General features: G+C 43.8%; 1 pseudogene across 1 annotated transcript; it reads right to left on the bottom strand.

The window, feature by feature from the left end:
• Positions 1-1,565: 1,565 nt before the first annotated feature.
• On the bottom strand, positions 1,566-2,332 carry LOC308244192 (glycolipid transfer protein-like; annotated as a pseudogene). The gene has a single exon. The product of its transcript is annotated as a glycolipid transfer protein-like (transcript).
• Between the last annotated feature and the right edge of the window lie 5,061 nt (positions 2,333-7,393).

The raw sequence follows: 7,393 nt of genomic DNA, 5'->3' as shown, positions 1-7,393 counted from the left end.
TATTCACTGAGCCAAACCAGCTAGGGCCATGCTAATCTTTCTAGAAAAATTTACATAGTAGCATGTATTTGTAAACCATTGTGTTTTGATTATAGATATTTCCCTATTTAAATCTCCATGCTTTTTCTGACATGAATATCACAACCAAATATCTCAGTTCTGGAATTAATTACATTAAAATATTTTTTAATTTGTTAATTAAATTCATGAGATGAAAGGCAATTTCATAACTGTAATTTCATTAGTGTATAATTTCAACAATATTGAATAGGTAATCTCTTTTATGAGAAACAAATTATACTTGTTATGAAGTACTAGAGGCCCGGTGCACGAAATTCATGCACGGGAGGGGGTGGGTCCCTCAGCCCAGCCTGCACGCTCTCGCAATCTGGGACCTTTCAGGGGATGTCCAACTATCAGTTTAGGCCTGATCCCGCAGACATCCCTTTTGCAATCTGGGACTGCTGGCTCCTAACCGCTCACCTGCCTGCCTGATATCACCCCTAAAACTCAAGTTTCTTATTCTTTTTATTTGTAATATTTATATTTCTTCTTTATTTTTTATTTTAAAACTCAAGCCTCTTGAGAACATGAGGCATTTAACATTATTCCATATTCCTTACAGAAAGCTAAGCATGGTAAACACAGCAAATACTTAATACTTATGGGCTTCTATACAAACACTTTTCAATCAGGAATTTTTTAATAGGCAGTCTCCAAAAACTTGAACTGGAAAACCTAAAAGTAGAGTGCTCAGATTTAAGCCATAAGGTGCTATTAGCAGGATTTCTAGCCCAATTAAATTCTAATTCTGAGCTCTCAACAGTCTGGACAAACTACCCTTCACTATCTCCAAAGTTTTATTTAGTTTTTTGTGTGATTCCAACATAGAGATTTATTTATTAAAAATTATTTAGTGTTTGCATAAAAATCACCAGTTGTTCCTCATTGGGTTTTTAACACACATGAATTCTTTGGGGGTCCCTCTATTCACACCAGCACTTTCAAAATACCACTCTTGTTAGTGCCAGGAGGGACAGTTAAGGCAGCGAGGTGTTTTCTTGGGTCTCGGCATCGGGAGGTCTCCTGGTCTCCCCCTTGAAAGAACACACATGATAGGTAGTTTCCTAGGCAGAGTAGGCTGCCCCTGAAGAAAATTCTTATGCAGAATAATGCAAATTCAGTCATCTGTGGTCAGTTACTCATACCTGATAGCTTTAAAATAAAGTCCCCTTGGGCAAGGTCATCAAAGGCTTGCTGGTTATTTTCAACTATAAAAAACTGTCTGGAAAAAGATAGTAGTCATGGTCCTTACATGACCTGAAACATCACTGAACCAGATCCTCATTTTTAAAATGAGGTGTATGATAGGGCTCCCCCAGGGTCACGCACCACATGGGGGGACGGGGACAGAAAACCCTAGGGCTTGACTTATTAGCAACATTAACTGATTTTTATCACACTGAAATGAAGGCAGTTGGTCTGTGCTGCCATGACATTAAAGGTGGTTCAGAAGCAGGGTGGTTATTTATTGCTCTGTTAGGATAGACCCCCAAAGTGACTTTTCAGAAACCAGGGCTGTCCCCTGCATCCCCAGCCAGACTCTGGGCCACTCTGGGGGACACAGGCCACAGCAGCCTGCCAGCTTGCTTCACAGTGATTCTGGCTTGTCTGTTTCTGGAAGTGCTGGCCGCTGGGCATGCCTGCACCTTGTAGTGGAGCTCGGTGTTCATCGTGGTGTGCATCTCGGAGATGACGTCGATGGCGGCCATGTAGTTGACGAGGAACAGGCGGGCCTCCTCCAGGCACTCCTCCTCCTCTGCCACGTTCTGGCCCTTGGAGAGGCTTTCAGGAAGTCGGACTTGCAGGGCGTGGCACACAGCGCTGCCCGGGAGATCTTCTGCACGATCCAGCCGGTACTTCTGGAGCGCCATCTCGTAGGCCTTGGTGGCGTTGACACTGATGAGGTTGGGGTGGCTCTCGTCCTGCTCCCCATAACAGATGCTCTGCAGGAAGACCTAGGTGAAGCGGAGGCCCCTTTTCAGCCACATCAGCACCAGTGTGGCCCCCACTTTGGGCCACTCTGCTCCATACATTTCCTTCTCCACCTGCAGGATGTTCTGCAGGGTCCGGAACTTGGCCGGTCGGTGTTGTACACAGCTTTGATTTTTGTGATGTTACCACTTATGTCTGCCTTGATGGGAATAAACACTGGGGACCCAAGGTAATTGAAGAATGGTGGCAGGTGGGACACTGCCTCCAGGAACGGCCCGGTCTCCATCTGCTTGTCCGTGGGCAGCGGCTTCAGCAGGTGCTCGGCCAGCAGTGCCATTTCGGGGTCGAGGCTGGTGGTGATGCCGTTTTCTAATCAGATCTTCCTCTTCCTTCCCCAGCACACTCCAAACCTACTCCGGATGTACCACCCCAACCCCGAAGACCCTTAAGACCTTCCCCCTATTTCTTTAACTTTCCCCCATCAAACTCACACCCTATTGTATTGCCTAGGGGCACCCCTAACTGCTCCCTGTGGGGCGGGGGTGGCGAAGGGCAGTGGTGGTTCTGGTCTAACTGCTGGGGCTTGAGGCGCTGACAGAAGCTGCGGGGTGCACCTGGACCTAACCGCCCCGGTGTGAGCGGCCCTGAGCGGGCAGTGTGTTCCATCAGTGGCCAGCCCAGCGCATGCACGTGAAGGTGAATTCACCGGGCCTGCAGGCCTGATCCCCCAAGCAGCCAGGGATGAGCTGGGGATCCCAACGGCCTGACAGCCAGCCCAGTCCTCTCACCACCCACCTCGATTCCCCCGTTCACTATCTGACCCATCAGAGCTTGCGGGCCAGGGACAGCGACCAAGAGGTCAGCTGTCTAGCCCACTTGCCAGTCCCCAGTCCTGCCCCGCTTGTGGTGGGCAGGGGGAAGGACTGAGAGGTGCTCCATGCACTTCTTGGTGTTTGGTCAAGCCTCCGGTCATTGTGGATGTGATGACCCTGGCTCTTTATATATATAGATGGTTATATCATACTAGTGGCCCGGTGCATGAAATTCATGCATGGGAGGGGTGTCCCTCAGGCTGGCCTGCACCCTCTCCAATCTGGGACCCCTTAGGGGATGTCTGATAGCCGGTTTAAGCCCAATCCCTGTGGAATCAGGCCTAAACCAGCCGTCAGACATCCCTCTCACAATCTGGGACTGCTGGCTCCTAACTGCTCACCTGCCGGCCTGCCTGATTGCCCCTAACCACTTTGCCTGCCGGCCTGATCGCCCCCACCTGCGTCCCCCCCCCCCCCCACCAGCCTGATTGTCCTCAACTTCCCCTCCTGCTGGCTTAATCACCTCCAACTGCCCCCCCACTTCCCTCCCTGCTGGCCTGATCACCCACACCTGTCCCCCCCAACCAGCCTGATCACACCTAACAGCCTCTGTCTAGGCCCTGACACCATGGCTTTGTCTGGAAGGACGTTCAGAAGGTCTCCCAGTCTAATTAGCATATTACCCTTTTATTAGTATAGATTTCTAGGAACTATAAAATTCCTTTCAAGTATCATAATGCTACTTGACTACTATATCTTTGATCAGATATATTTTTGTAAAACAGCTTGGATAACTAGAATATTAACAATAAGTTAGTCATTTTGATTCAGCTTCTTGTTAATTGTAACAGATTCATTATAGAAACATCCGTACACATCATAATATTCTCTTGTGCTTACCTCTTACACATGAAAGAAGAGTGTTTATTCCATTCTTCCATTTACTATACTGAAGGATTACTGGTACATACAATATGGTTATTTCTGTCTAGGTTGTGTGTATGTAAATGTTTTTGTGGGCTTCACACCACTATATAATAGTTAGTGGATCATTTACTTAAAAAATCTCTAAAATAATTAATAATATTTAAATTCTATTGAAGTAATTATACTCTGTTTTAGTGTGACAGTATCTGTTGAAGCTAAAAAGAAATAAAAGAAAGCTGCATTGTTTAAATAGAGGTAACATTGGTTTGTAATACCATACTATAAGTTTCAGGAGTACAGCATTTAAGTTCAATATCTGTATCACTACAGTACACTCAACATTAAAAGGTCTAGTTTCAGAGAAGAGGGAGGATCCAAGATGGCGACGTAGGTAAACACCTAAACTGCTGCCTTACACAACAATTTCAAAACTACAACTAAAAGACAAAACGTCTATCACCCAGAACCACGGGAAAGCTGGCTGAGTGGAAGTTCTACAACTAGAAGGAAAGAGAAAAAAGCATTGAGACATGCACAAGCACTGAAAAGCTGAGGTACAGAGGCACGTAAATCGGGCTGGCGGCAGGCGACTAGGAGCGCTGCTTTTTTCAACCTGAAGGAAGACAAGCCCCCGATTACGCCAAACTCCAGTTTCTGGGGAGATGCTGGGGACCCAAACTCCTATGGGGAGAAGCTGGACTGTCTTCCATTGGGTCGGAAAGTGAGGGTGGCTTGCTTGCAAGGCTGCACGCAGGAATAATTGTTTACTGCGCTGGGCACAGGACGCAAGGACGCGGTCGGAGATGCAGAGCCAGCTAACTGGCAGCCATTGCTGTTTGCCACCCCTTAGCCTAGTGACACCCTGAGACCCCACCCCGCACAACCTACAAACCCACCCAAGCTCCAAGCAGGAGCTTTAGCATATGAATGGCCTTCCCTATCGCAGCTTAACCTAGCAAACTTGCAGCCCGGGTCAGACAGCTCCAAAACCTCCAAACCCCAAGCAAAGAGGAGAAAACTGTAGTTCTCGCTGTAGCTCCTGCTGGGTGGCCTCAGTAGCTGACCTGAACCCCATTGGAGATCCAGAAGCCAGTGTACCTAATGGTCAGTGTGAGACACCAGATTTCAACTCCTCACATCCATAAGTGACACAGTCAAGAGGCAGACTCAGTGAGCACCAAAGCCCCACTGAAACAAGTCCTGCCCCATAAGCATGTCTCCAGCACAGCAGTTCTTCCATTATAGACACAGCAGGTCCTCACAGCCAATTGGCCTGGAGGTCAATTCCTCCCAGTGTACCAATAGCAATCAAGGCTTAACTACACCAAGACTTTGCACTCAGCCCACAAAGGGGTGTACCAAGAGCATCCACCTCAGGTGATTGGCGAGGCTGAGCTACTGGCCCCTATAGGTCACCTACCACACAAAGCCACTCCATCAACACAGGGAAGCAGCAAAATGCGGAGACAAAGAAACATGTCACAAATGAAAGAAATGGAGGAAAGCAAACTACTGGACAACATAGAGTTCAGAACCACATTTATAAGGTTACTCAAGAATCTTCTAAAAACTGTTGAGGAACTTAGTGAGACATTTAAGTATCTTAATAAGAATGCCAAAAAAATGGAAAAGGACCAGCCAGAAATTAAGCATACACTGTCTAAAATAAAGAATATACAGAAGCTCAACTGTAGATCAATGTACCCCAAGAATCAAACCAAAGATCTGAAATACGAGGAAACAAAAAAACACCCAATCAGAAAAACAAAAAGAAAAAAGAATCCAAAAATATGAAGATAGTGTAAGGAGCCTCTGGGACATCTTTAAGTGTACCAACATCCAAATTTTTGGGGTGCCAGAAGAAGAGAGAGAGCAAAATATTGAAAACCTATTAGAAGAAATAATGACAGAAAACTTTCCCTACCTGGTGAAAGAAATAGACTTACAAGTTCAGGAAGTGCACAGAACCCCATACAAGAGGAATCCAAAGAGGACCACACCAAGACACATCATAATTAAAATGCCAAGGGCAAGAGACAAAGAGAGAATCTTGAAAGCAGCAAGAGAAAAATGGTTAGTTACCTACAAGGGAGTACCCATACGACTGTCAGCTGATTTCTCTGCAGAAACTATGCAGGCCAGAAGGGAGTGGCAAGAAATATTCGAAGTGATGAACAACAAGCACCTACAACCAAGATTACTCTACCCAGCAAAGCTATCATTCAGAGTTGAAGGTCAGATAAAGAGCTTCACAGACAAGAAAAAGCTAAAGAAGTTCATCACCTCCAAACCAGGATTATATGAAATGCTGAAGGGTATTCTTTAAAAAGAGGAAGAAGAAGAAAAAGGTAAAGATAAAAATTATGAATAACAAAATGACATCAAATACATACCTACCAACAAGTGAATCTAAAAATCAAGTGAATAAAAAAATCTGAAGAACAGAATGGACTGGTGAATATAATAGAATCAGGGACATAGAAAGGGAGTGGACTGACAATTATCAGGGGGAAGGAGGTGTGAGGGGTGCAGGAAGAGATTGGATAAAAATCTTACACCTATGGATGAAGACAGTGGTGGGGGTTAAGGGCATGGGGTGGGGTAGGGAATCAGGTGGAGGGGAGCTATGGGGGGAAAAAAAGAGGAACACCTGTAATAATCTGAACAATAAAGATTTATTAAAAATAATAAAATAAAAATAAATAAAAGGTCTAGTTTCCATTAATCACTATGCAATTAACCCCATTTACCCATTCCAACCTCCCCCCACCCTCTTTCCTTCTGGTAACCACCAAACTGTTGTCTGCGTCTATGACTTTGTTTTTGTTTTATTTGTTTGTTTTGTTTTGTTTTATATTCCATATTTCTGAAATCATGTTGTATTTGTCCTTCTCCATCTGACTTATTTCACTTAGCATAACACCTTCAAAGTCTATTCATGCTGTTGCAAATGGCAAGTTTTTTTTTTTTAATGGCTGACTAGTATTTTATTGTATATGTATCTTTTTTATCCATTCATATAAAACAGGTTGTTTTATATCTTGGCTATTGTAAATAATGCTGCTATAAACACTAGAGTGTATATATATTTTTAAACTTGTGTTTTTGTATTCTTTAAATAAGTATTCAGAAGTGGAATCGCTGTATCACATGGTACTACTATTCTTAATTTTTTGAAAAATCTCCATACTGCTTTCCATAGTGGCTGTACCAGTTGACATTTCCACCAGCAGTGTATGAGGGTTTCCTTTTTTTCACATCCTCTCCAACATTTGTTATTTCTTTTCTTTTTGATAATAGTCATTCTAACAGATGTGAGGTGATATCTCATTGTGGTTTTGATTTGCATTTCACTAATAATTAGTGATGTTGAACATTCTTTGACCATTTTTTAAACTATGTTGTTTGTTTTATTGTTAAGTTATATGAGTTCTTTATATATTTGGGATGTTAACCCCTTATCAAATGTAAAATTTGTACACTCTTTCCATTTACATCAATCTTAGTAATATTTTGGTGGATTTGACTCCAATAGCTAAGGAAACACTAAATAAATGGCACTACATCAAACTGAAGAGTTTCTGCACATTAAAGGAAACTGCACAGCAAATTTCATCAACAAAATGAAAAGGCAACCTACATTAAAGCCTCATATGTTT

Source organism: Plecotus auritus (assembly GCF_963455305.1).
Source record: "Plecotus auritus genome assembly, chromosome: 3".
Classification (NCBI taxonomy): Eukaryota; Metazoa; Chordata; class Mammalia; order Chiroptera; family Vespertilionidae; genus Plecotus; species Plecotus auritus.
Note: the sequence above shows the minus strand (reverse complement) of the source record. Positions and strands in the feature narration are given on the sequence as shown.